The sequence below is a fragment of the Marmota monax genome, unplaced genomic scaffold, assembly GCF_021218885.2.
Source record: "Marmota monax isolate L192 unplaced genomic scaffold, Marmota_monax_Labrador192_F-V1.1 WCK01_AAM20220418_F8-fsc00010, whole genome shotgun sequence".
In the NCBI taxonomy this organism is placed as follows: Eukaryota; Metazoa; Chordata; class Mammalia; order Rodentia; family Sciuridae; genus Marmota; species Marmota monax.
Window position 1 is genome coordinate 22,166,533 of NW_026692321.1, and position 12,185 is coordinate 22,178,717.

A 12,185-nucleotide genomic window follows, 5' to 3' on the forward strand; every position below is an offset into this window, starting at 1 on the left:
AACCTGGAGGGGGGAATAATCAAGGACATTTATCGTGGATGTGTTAGGTTTGATATAACTATTATTCATTCATTACTGAAGTGTTCAGGAAGCAGATGAATCTGTCAAGTCTGGAGGTCAGAGAACAATATTGTGTTGGCTGTCATTGGAAGGATCCTTGAGAAGATAGCATAGAGGAAGGAAGGAGAAGGAAAGTGATAGAAGACCACCAAAGTCTGAGTGGTAGGAAGCCTCAGCATTTTGAGGTCCTTTGGAGGAAGAAGAGCCAACCACGTGAACCAGAAGAAGAGGGGAGAAACCTGGAGAGAGTGTGTCATAATATTTCAAGAGAGGCTATCCTTTCAAAGAGAAAGTGGCCACGTGTGTACAATACTGCCAAGTGGTAGAGTAAGATGAGGACAGAGCAGTGGCCACTGGACATGGCAACATGAAAATGGATTTTTTATGACAGTGTTTTAAGTGGAATGGCAGAAACAAAAATTGGACTGTAGTGAAGACGAAATGGGAATTGAGGAAGTAGAGACTGTAGTTGCAATGTGTTTCTCAGGGCAGTCATTTTAGATAGATAACTTTGCTATATTGACTTATGTGAGGAATCTAAAACCCATTCAGTAAGCCTAGTGGTTTCCATTATCCATAAATGGCTGTAGGAAGTTGCATTGACCTTTGACTCCTGATAATTTTTCTTTGGTTAGAGTCTGTTAACTTAAGAGCTTTCGAATTTATAGCTGGCTTCTATTTTAGAGTAAAGTTGAATGTTCAACCTATATTAACTTTTAGAGTTAGTAATATAATGAATTAAAACCTGGAGTATTTACCTTTCCAGGAAAGTAATTATAAGCCTTGAAAATTATGCACAGACTGTTTCATCTTGAAACACTCAGAAATTCATTTTGGTTTTTTTGTAATTACAGTGTTTCAGTACAACATCTAAATAGGGATCACATTTGGCAGTTATGTACATGTTCTTGTTCTAAACTAAGCACTGTTTCTGTGGTTTAGATTTTTCCTTTATAAATAGAATTTTAATCAGTGTAGGTTAGACTTTTTTCCAAGCATATTATAATTCACACTGGCTACAACTTAATCCTAAAATGTGTATAATAAATCTAATAATATTTTATAAGCATTTTTGCCATTAAATGAAAGCAAACAGGAATTATTTGAATTTACTCTGAAAAACTGTTCTAGTTTAATGTGTTTCCATAACTGTGGAAAGGATGTATTGCTATTTAAAAATAAATTAATCCATAGCTTGCTTGATCCCATCCCTGGGAATGATTTTACTTTTATTTAGAAGTCACATATTTTGGAGTCACATGGTGTTAAATACCATGGCAGTTCATTCACATATCCTTTTAAATATACTGTGTAAAATTACTGGAAAAGTACTGCTTGTAGGATCGTCTTTCTAGGTGTTTACGTCTGCCAGTTCAGCTCACTGAACTGAGCAACACATAAACCTTTTCAAAATTCAAGGACAAGCGGTTTGGGTTGCAGGAAGTTATTTAGGACTGTGATTAAGAAGTACCCGCTCTAGAGTGAGACACATGTAAGGTTAAGTCTCAGCTTTTCAGTTTCTCAGGTCATCAAAAACAAGGAAAGTCTTAAAACTCATAGCTAAGAGAACCCTAAAGGGAGACATGATGATGTAAATATAATGTGGTATTCTGATGGGCCCTGCCACAGAAGGGCCTTAGAGGGAAATGAAGGAAATGTAAGTAAAACACAGAGTTTAGTTAATAAAAATGTATTAATATTGTTCATAATGGTAGTTGCGACAAACATACTAATGTTGAAATGTTAATAAAAGTGAAGCTGGTTATGTGTTTTATGGGAATTCTGTATTATCACATTTGTTTTGGAAATCTAAAACTGTTTCAAAACAAAAACATTTTTTAAGAAAAAGAATGTGAAACAGGAGATGTTTTATTATCATCTTTGGAAAATGTAACCTGCCACATTTTGTGACTCTGGTTATTTAATCTTACTGGATCTCAGTTTGTCTTTAAAATTGGGATATAGCATACCTACCTCCAAAGGGCTGCTGTGAGGATTTAATGAGGTAATGCAAGCTAAAGTGCTTTAGTAAAGTGTCTGGCATAGTAAATGCTCAATAAATTCTATCAAACAGTGATAGTGATAGCTTTTTTTCAGGCAGCTTTGTATCACTATAATGAAAAACCCAAGATAGGCTACTTATAAAGGAAAGGGAAGCTTGTTTTGATTCATGGTTCTAAGATTGGGTGGTCCCATTTGTTTGGACCTCTGGTGATGCTAGAATATCCTGGTGGGATACGGTGGAACAAAATACTTAACATCTTGAGCCAAGAACAGTTTGAGACCAAGAACCTGGGATCCCATGATCTTCTTTCAAGGGCACGGCCTCAGTGACCTAAGGATCTCCCACAAGGCCACCCTTAACCTCTTAAAGGTCTAGAGTACCTCCTAGTGCTGTCACCTTGGGAACTAAGCTTTTACTTATACACCTTTGGAGGACAGTCATTTAAATCATAGTGCAGCATTAGTTTTTAAAAGAAGATTGCATATCTGTGTATATCCTAGAGATTAATGCTGTATTTGAGGTGCAGGTGGTAAAGATTATCTCCTCATTCTGTAGGTTCTCTTTTCACATTCTTGATTGTTTCCATTGCTGTGAAGAAGTTTGATACCGTCCTTTTTATTGATTCTTGATTTTACTTCTTGCCATCTAATCAATAAATGGGCAAAGGAACCAAATAGGCACTTCATAGAAAAAGAAATATGAATGGTCCACAAATATGTGAAAAAATATTCAACATCTCTAGCAGAGAAATGCAAGTTAAAACTACACTGATATTTCATCTCACTCCAGTCAGAACAGCAATTATCAAGAATACAGGTAACAATAAGTGTTGGCGAGAATGTGGGGAAAAGGACACACTCTTACATTGCTGTTGGGACTGCAAATTGCTGCAACCACTCTGGAAAGCAGTATGGAGTTTCCTCAGAAAACTTGGAATAGAATCACCATTTGACCCAGTTATCCCACTCCTCAGCATATACCCAGAGGATTTAAAACAGTACCCTACAATGACACAGCCACATTAATGTTTATAGCAGCTCAATTCACAATAGCTAAGCTATGGAACCAACCTAGAATGGATTTAAAAAAATGAAAGGTATGTTATATATACATAATAGAATATTACTCAACCATAAAGAAGAAGGAAATTATGGCATTTGCCAGTAAATGAATGGAATTGGAGACTATCATGCTAAGTGAAATAAGCCAATCCCAAAGAACCAAAGACCAAAATGTACTCTGTGATATGTGGATGCTAACACACAATAAGGAGCGGAGGTGGGGGGAGTGGGGAGAATAGAAGTTCATTGTATTAGACAAAGGGGGGTGAAGGGAAGGAATGGGGGATGGGAATAGGAAAGGCAGTAGAATGAATCAGACATAATTTCCTATGTTAAAATACGAATACATGACCAGTGAACCTCCATATCATGTACAACCACAAGAAGGGGATCCTAATTAGGGTATTGTATTCCATATATATATAATGTCAAAATACACTGTATTGTCATGTATATCTAAAAAGAACAAATAAAGACTGCATAAGAAAAGCCAAAATAAAACCCCCATCTCCATACATATTGATTGTGCCATTAACCAGCATTATTCTAATATAATTTTAAGAAAATAGCACTAGAAAAGCATTATAAGAACTGTTGTCTAGAATAAAATCCCTAATTCAGTTCTGATTTTTAAGTTTAGGAGAAAGCTAAAGTTTGGTTGTCCATTCTGTAAGTCTTAGCCATTAAATTTTAATACGAATAGAACTGGTATGATAAAAGTGCATAACTATGTGCACATTTTTAGGAGAATATAGTATTTAGTATCATATTGGCCAGACATTCTTTTAAAAAAGTAATTTCATTTTCAAATAACTGAATTGAACTATTTATCAAATATGATTTCATTTTTCCAAATGTGTGGTTAATTTTCAGTGCCCTGAAATTCTTTATTTGTAGAAATAACTTTTCAAATATTTTATTGTGGTAGTGGTGTGTGTGTGTGTGTATGTGTATGTATGTAATTTTTAAAAAACAATAACTCTAACTTAAGCAAAAAGTTTAGAACCTGAGTAATTAAATTATCCAGATATTAGCAGATTGCTATGTGGTAGTAGTGGTATTTGATAATAATTCCACTTAGCTTCAGTCTGATCTTTCACCAATGAATACTTGAAGTTGTTCCATGGAAAGCATTATGATAAGAGATATATACTACTATTGGAAACCATTAACTGTAGAAATTATCAGCAGATGTTTTCCATGCATGGTTGGCTTCATTTGGTTTGGTCTCCCATAGCTGAATAATTCTAAACTGACTGGAAAGATGTATGGCTAACATTTACACAATTGTTTGGAACTTATTGAAGCAATACACTACAGAAATGAAGTTTGAGCTGTTTTAATTTTTCTGACAGCTTTCTTTCTCTCCACTGGTAAGGAGGTGTGCTGTGCAATGCCATCTTTTTCAAAAGTTTTTGCCATTATTGGTTCATAGGGAGAAAGATGGAAGAATTGATTTTCTTATAGAGCTATGTTTTAACTAGAGCAAGGAATTAGCTTTCTGACTTTAATAAACTCATATTTCCCTTGACCAATGAATACTTCCTGTTCAGTTTTTTTAGTGTTCAAATTTAACACTTCTATATTGCAAATAAAATTCTTATTTTTAATCTCATCTTTTTGGAAGATGACATTGAATTTCTCTAGTAAAAATCTTTTCTTCATTGCTTTTTAAATCGCAGTTAGACTTTTCCCCCTCCAACCAATAGCAAGTAATTAGAAAAATAGAGTATTGTGCCATTTTTAGGTTACAGTATTTTAGAAAAGGAACTTTTGAATTACTGCCAGAGCAGATTGTTTTTAAGCTTGTTAACTGCCTCCTTAAACTCCCCTTTTTGGTTTTGTTATATATGCTACATGTTTTTTTTTTTTTTTTTAATATATACTGTGAAGATTTCTTATATCTTACTACCTCGGATTTTTTTTTTTTTTAATATTTATTATTTTAGTTTTTGGCGGACACAACATCTTTGTTTGTATGTGGTGCTGAGGATCGAACCCGGGCCGCACGCATGCCAGGCGAGCGCGCTACCGCTTGAGCCACATTCCCAGCCCCTATGTTACATGTTTATATAAGGGCTTGATTTTAGATTCATTTAATTTCTTTAGTTTTTTAAGCATATATATATTGAATATAGTTTATATGCACGGGCTAGTAAGCCTTCTTGTCCACTCTTCAAGGTATTTTGTTTGTTTGTTTTTGGTGCAGGGGATTGAACCCAGGGGGCACTTAACCACTTAGTCACATTCCCAGCCCTTTTAATATTTTATTTAGAGACAGGGTCTCACTATGTTGTTGAGGCTGGCTTTGAAATTGCTTTCCTCCTACCTCAGCCTCCCGAGCCACTGGGATTACAGGCACGTGCCATCGTGCCTGGCCTCAAGCAACTTTTGTTATATTTAAATCCTTATGATTATTTAGGAATGTCTTTTCTAATTTCTAAAGCAATGCAGCCTTGTTACAAAATATTAAGGCATTAAAAACACATAATAAATTTGAGAGTAAAAATAAATTCCTATTGCCTATGGGATAAATACTGAATTCATTAGTATTCAGGAAAGGACATTATCTTAGAAAAAATGGCTAACAGCCTTAACTGACACATTTAAAAATATTTTTTATGATGTTACATGTAAATAATAGAAGAATTGGATTATAAATACATAATATAATAATTTAGCATTATTAACAAGTTAAAACTTGTATTTATTTTTCTCATTTCATTGTGGACTAGTAAAAATTTTGATACAAGTTGGGAAATGATCTTCAGCTTAGTATTTGGAAACCATTGACCTAACCAACTTTATCTTCTCTTAGTATTTCCCAAAATGTAGCCAGACTTAACAACAGTATTCCATAAAAGTGAGACGTCACTTTTATGGAATACTGTTGTTAAGTTTTGACTTATTTTAATCATATGTTGAAGGTCAGAGGGTGGAGAGTTGTCCTGTGAACCTATGCCATCCTCACCACCCTATGAATATCAACATATGCAAAAAGTAAAGTAGTGTGTTAGCCATTATCTTAGTTACGCTTACTTGAGTTAACATAGTTTCTTCTAGCAGGTAGTTTACTATTCTCCTTTTTTAGATTATCATTTTTTAACAATTATATGATATGACATAGTATTTGCTATTCACTTTTTAAAAAACTAAAATGGCAGAAATAAAAGACGGTATGCATGTAGCTTGCCTTTCTCACATAGACAGTGGGCCTTTGAATGATGGAACAAAACTAAAACACTGTGGAGATAGAAGGAATGAAAAATTGGAAACAAATCTTTAAAGCATAGATGTCTGCAGTGGTTCAAACTTGGTTAACTTCATTTGTTTTAATTTTTCTGATTTGGCTTTCTTATATAAAGATGAAAAGTTATAGAAACTTCATAATTTAAAAGGTAAATTGAAGATAGTGTCCTTTGTAATAGTGAAGCCATCTTTTTCTCTCCTTCCTCCTTTCTCCTTTCCACAGATACTAAGCTTTTACAAGAGTGATGTGATTGGCCTGAGGGGGTGGGGGGGGAGTGGTATAGTATTGAATAAAACAGACAAAAAGCTTTGCCTCTTAGGAGTTTATAGAAAATAAATAAAGCATTTGGAATGTTGAATGTGATCACTGTCTGGAGAAATAAGGTGGGGTGATGGGTGGAAGGGCAACAGGCCATGTGGTTGGTGCTTGAAGTGTGTGATACAGGTTGGTGTTACCATTTTTACATCACAATCAGGGAATGCTTTTAACATTTTTTATTTTTATATATTTTTTTGTGATACTTTGGATTGGAGCATAGGGGTGTTCTGCCACTGAGCTACATCCCTAACCATTTTTTAAAAATTTTATATTTTAAGACAGTCTCTCCCCAGTTATCCATGCTGTTCTCAAACTCATAATTCTTCTGCCTTAGCCTCCTGAGTAACTGGGATTACAGGAGTATACCACCGCACCTGGCCAGGGAAGACCTTTCTGAGAAAGTGACTTTTGGGCCAAGACCTAAACCAGGTGAGTAAAAAACCTTGTGGCTGCCTAGAGAAAGAACTTCTGAGGTAGAGTGACTACAAGCATTCCCACACTAAGGTGAAGGATGCGAGTGCTCTAAATCGACTTTGGGATGTTTGTACTACTCTGAATGTAACAAAAATCATACCATTGAATTAGACACTTTAAATGAATAGGTTTTATGGTCTTTGAATCATATATCAGTAAACCTGTTTAAAAGAAAACCATCAAGGCTTTAGAGGTCTTCAGCATCACCTTCATGGAAAACACTTTTTTCTTATTGCTCTCATTAGAATTGTAGTACTACAGAATTGTAGTACTACAGAAAAATCACATAAATTATGTCCCAGTTAGGCCTGGAGATTGTGAAACGCATTAGTCATTATGAATATTAGTAAATGTATATCAGAGTACTTGGTAAATTTTTATATTCTCCACTGTTAAAATCTGGTCAAGTATGTGTAGTCTGTAGCTTGCTGCTAAACTAACCCTGGATTCTTATCCATTTGTAACTTGGGGGAAAAGATAATGTTGGCTTCATGCTCAGTAATGATTAATTTGGGACTGAGATTTTGCTGACTCTGCAGCATATCCCTCACTAACATGCAGTTGCCTGATAGCATTGACCTTGGAATTATGCTTGCTTTCTGTTTTCTTTTTTAATGATTATATTCAAAACAACTTGGCTGTTTTAAGATATCTCTATGGATCCTGCCTTTTCAGATTCTGACTCCTAGATATTATCTTTTTTTCCTTTGGTAGTAGTGATTTTTAGCATCCCTTAAGTCTTTTGTATCTAGATCCCGCCCACTTTGGCTATGTGAGTTTAGATTCCTTTATCTAGATACCAAGAATTTTAGAGCTAGAAAGGGTCTTAGGGTCCAGAGTTATGTAGCATTCAGTGCAAGGATTATATTAGGTTCTCAGCAATCTTGAATTCTGTCTTCTATCTTCTTCTAGTACCATTACCGTTTTTTCCTTAAGGAATTAACAAATGAAGCTCATTAAAGGCAATTTCTCCTTGACCCTAAGCAATTCTTTAGAACCTGTTACTCTGTTTAAGATTATTGACACTAAATTTATATTGTATTGAGTAAAAATCAAATTGGTTTTTCTCCATCTGTAATCAAATTTGTCACTGGACCAGTCTTGTACTGATGGTATGTTATCAAATGATCTCACCCTACTGTGGAGTCCAGAACACTTAGACTATAAATTTAGTTCTATCTCTGCTACTACCTTACTCTGTGACTTTGGCAAGTGTCTTAATCTGGTTAAAAACAGATTTTTTCATTATTTTATTCTTGTTTGTCTGTCTGTCTGTCTGTCTATCTATCTATCTATCTATGGTATGAACTCAGACCACTGAGCCACATCCCAGGCCAATTTTTTTTTTTGTATTTTCTAATTAGAGACAGGGTCTCACTGAGTTGCTTAGTGCCCATGCTTTTTACTGAGGCTGGCTTTGAACTCGAGATCCCCCTGTCTCAGCCTCCCCAGCTGCTGAGATTACAGGAGTGCACCACCACTCCTGATTAGATTTTTATTTTAGAGGTGGTTCTGGTAGCCATTTTCTCCCTTTTGCAGAGAATACAACTCCCATGGTCTGAGTAAAACAAAAGCAAATTTAGTTTTATCTTCTTTATCTTCCTAGACCTAATGAGGAAGAAAGGGACAAATTTCCATTTCAAGTAGAAGTAGTGCTGTTTCACAACTTCTTAACACATAGACAAGATGCAGTGGCTTCAGCCTGGCCTGAAGAGAGCCAGTCAGAACTCGGGCTGCTTGTACACAAACAATCCACATTGTTTTTGAAAACATATTGCAAAAAGCTGGATGTAATCTTACATATAAAATGAAGTATTTGTGTCTAAATCCAAACAGATGCATCTTAATATAGCTGTATCAGTCTGCTTTTAATAACTAATAATCACCAATATTTATAAAATATGTGTACAAGGCACCAATTGCTGTTCCAAATGCTTTATATATATCAACTCATCAGACTTCACAACACCCCCTTGATTTGTAGGTAATGCTATTATCACTCCTATTTTTCCAACTGAAAAGGAAACAGTTTGGAAGCTTCAGTTATTAAGTGGTTGAACTGGGATTCAGTCCTGAACAGTCTGACCACAGGCTCAGCTAATGTCGGGGCTGTCTTGATGTTGAAGACGAATAAATTTCATCATAGGAGGGCCTTGGATTCAAAACAGAGAGTCTCCCAGAACCCCTACTGATGATAAGTTTAGGTTACCTCTCTGGGGTTCTTTATGAAATAAAGAGCTTCAAGAAACTAGGCCCTAAAAGTACTTTCTGTTGGAGAAATCTAAGATTTTAAAATCATAAATTATAATGAACTTATTCTTGATACTTCTTGTGAACAAAAGTATTTTAACACAGTATGAAGATTTTATAGGTTTAAACATGTAGTTTAAACAGTAAGCATTTATGATGTGGCTAGTACAAATTGAGATATGTTGTAAGTGTAAAATATACACCAAATTTTGAAAACTTAATATGAAAACAGTGTAATCCTGTTAATTATTATTTTTATCATTTTACATTTTGAAATTATAATATTTTACATATATTGGGTTAAGTATATTCTTTATTCTTTTTAAATGTGGCTATTAGATTTGAAATCATGTTATATTTCCCCTAGATAGTACTGTTGTAGAGAGTCCTAAATGAGAGAGAGAAGGCGTGGTTCTTATGGGCAAGGAACTAATCTAATAAAATAGGAAACATAGTGTATATCTAATAAAGCTAAGTATATCTGTAAACATAGTACCTCCTATTTGACTATGGATGAAGTATATATTTGATTAATTAATTGAAAACAATAACTTTATTTGTGCTGTGTGCAGTAATATAGTTATTCAGTATTTACCATATGTGAAACATTCTTTTAAGCCCTTTACATATGTTAGTTTTCTTAATACTAATAATAACCTTTAAGGTAAATGCTGTTATTACTGATGGAGCCATAGTGAGGTTAAGTTACTTGCTTTTAACGTAATATAGTTAGTAATGGAGTTAGTTCAAGACTATTTAGTTTGGCTGTAGAGCCTGTGCTGCTAACCACTGTGTTGTATTGCTTCGTTAAACTAGGTGATCTCATGATTTTATCTATTTTTTAAATCTTAATGATTATGCACAGTAGTAGTGTGTGCATGGATAACCTATTGGACTTTTGTTGTTTTAGCTTAGGAGATGGCCTTAGTACTAGCTTATATTTATATTTATAGATGTATTCTTCATTTTCTCAGTGTGAATACTTTTTGTTTATGGTGAGTGCTTATTGGTTAGGCCATCTATGCCTCAATTTCAGCTTGTTAATTGCATTGTGGTGGTATTCAGCAAATTTTGAATGTTGTAGAAGGTATGCCTAGACTTTCAGGGAGAAATGTATATGGCCAAATATTAACAAATAAACTTTTTGTAATTTAAATGAGAGGTAGCAAAAGGAAATAGAGGAATGTGCCATTGGATTTTCTGTGCCTATAAACTATCATTTAGGCTTTAATTTTTAAAAAATGGGGGTGGGGAGGTTGGGACTAATGCTGTGCCTGGATTGAGCATGTATTTGATATTTATATTATATATATATATCATATTCATATGTTTAAGTATCATCTTAAAGTAATTTGTAACATAAAACTTAAATACATATGTTTATATATGTATATATATGTATATATATGTGTGTGTGTATATATATATTTTGTGTGTGTGTGTGTATATATATATATATATATATATAAGTATGTTGTAAGTGTAAAATGCACACCAAAATTTAAAAACAATGTTACCTTGTTAATTATTTTCATCTATGGGCATGTGTAAAAATATATATAAATGTGTATACACACACACATATTTTTATTTATTTTCTGGCTATCCATTAGGTGTGAAATGCTGTGGTTGATACAGTAGATGACACAGGTTCTTGTCCTAAAAAAAATAAGACACAGGAAAAAACAGTGGGTTAGATATCAACTCAATACAATAACGATGAATGGAAAATAAGTCTTACAGGAGTTCCAGGGAAAGAAGGAAACTGATCTGAACTAGTACTGTGGGAAGGGTTACAGTAGAGGCTGAGAATCAAGCTGGTCTTGTAGGGTGCCTTGACTTTCCTTAGGTGGAGTGGAGTGGAGTGGGTATATGAGCAAATGCTTAGACAGGAGGAGATATCAGTTGAACTTGGACACAGGAAGACTTCAGTTGTTAGGAAGCTGAGTAGGTGGGAAATTCCACCTACTCAAGACCCTGAAACACCTTGAGTTCTAGGAGTAGGAATTTGGATTCCTTAAGAAATTTAAAGTTACAGAGAGATACCGGTATCAGAAAATCTGTTTTTTCCCCCCCTCTGTTTTCACACTACAACTCTCAACAGAAGACTTCTGTGACCCCAAAAGGTATGGGAATTTCTCTCCACCAGCAAGCAAGCAAGCAAGCAATCTGGTAGCAGGCACCAACTGGATGTCTTCTAATCTACAGTTGTAACACTCTGTATCTGGAGATAGCATCAGATCCTACAGGTTGAGGACTCAGTCTTTAAGATTTAATGTAAACCCAACAGCATCAGATCCCACAGGTTGAGGGCTCAGTCTTTAGGACTTAATGTAAACCCAACACCCCCACTTCAAATGCCAGGTGCAAGCTCTGAGTTGTTTTACCTGTGCTTATGACCAAGCATCTACAAATTGGGATTCCCACAACTCTCTCCTTGGATTCAGTTAACTTGTTTTATTATAATGGGTATCAAAAAGGATACAGATGCAGAGGTGTATAGGGTGAGGTATGTGGAAGTTCTATGGAGTTTTCATGCTCTCTTAGGATGTACCATCCTTCAGGAACCTCCAGTTATTCAGGTGTCCAGAAGCTCTTTGAACCCTGTCTTTTGGAATTTTTGTGCAGACTTAGTTTCATAGACATGATTATTAATAGTCTGGATAGGGAAACCCAGCAAGTCTTAATTCAGATTCATGTCTTCTTGCTGCAGTGTTCTTTCTTCCTTTGAAAATAGGAGGCTCCTATGACCTACTGTGGAGAATGG

General features: G+C 34.9%; 1 protein-coding gene across 7 annotated transcripts in view; it reads left to right on the forward strand.

The window, feature by feature from the left end:
• Positions 1-12,185, forward strand: part of Lclat1 (lysocardiolipin acyltransferase 1) — a 182,158-nt gene that overhangs the window by 43,829 nt on the left and 126,144 nt on the right. For all 7 annotated transcript variants that reach the window (XM_058578444.1, XM_046441570.2, XM_046441575.2 and 4 more), the window contains one exon: positions 7,029-7,123. The gene's annotated coding sequence lies outside the window, so the exon portion shown is untranslated. The remainder of the gene's footprint in view (positions 1-7,028; positions 7,124-12,185) is intronic.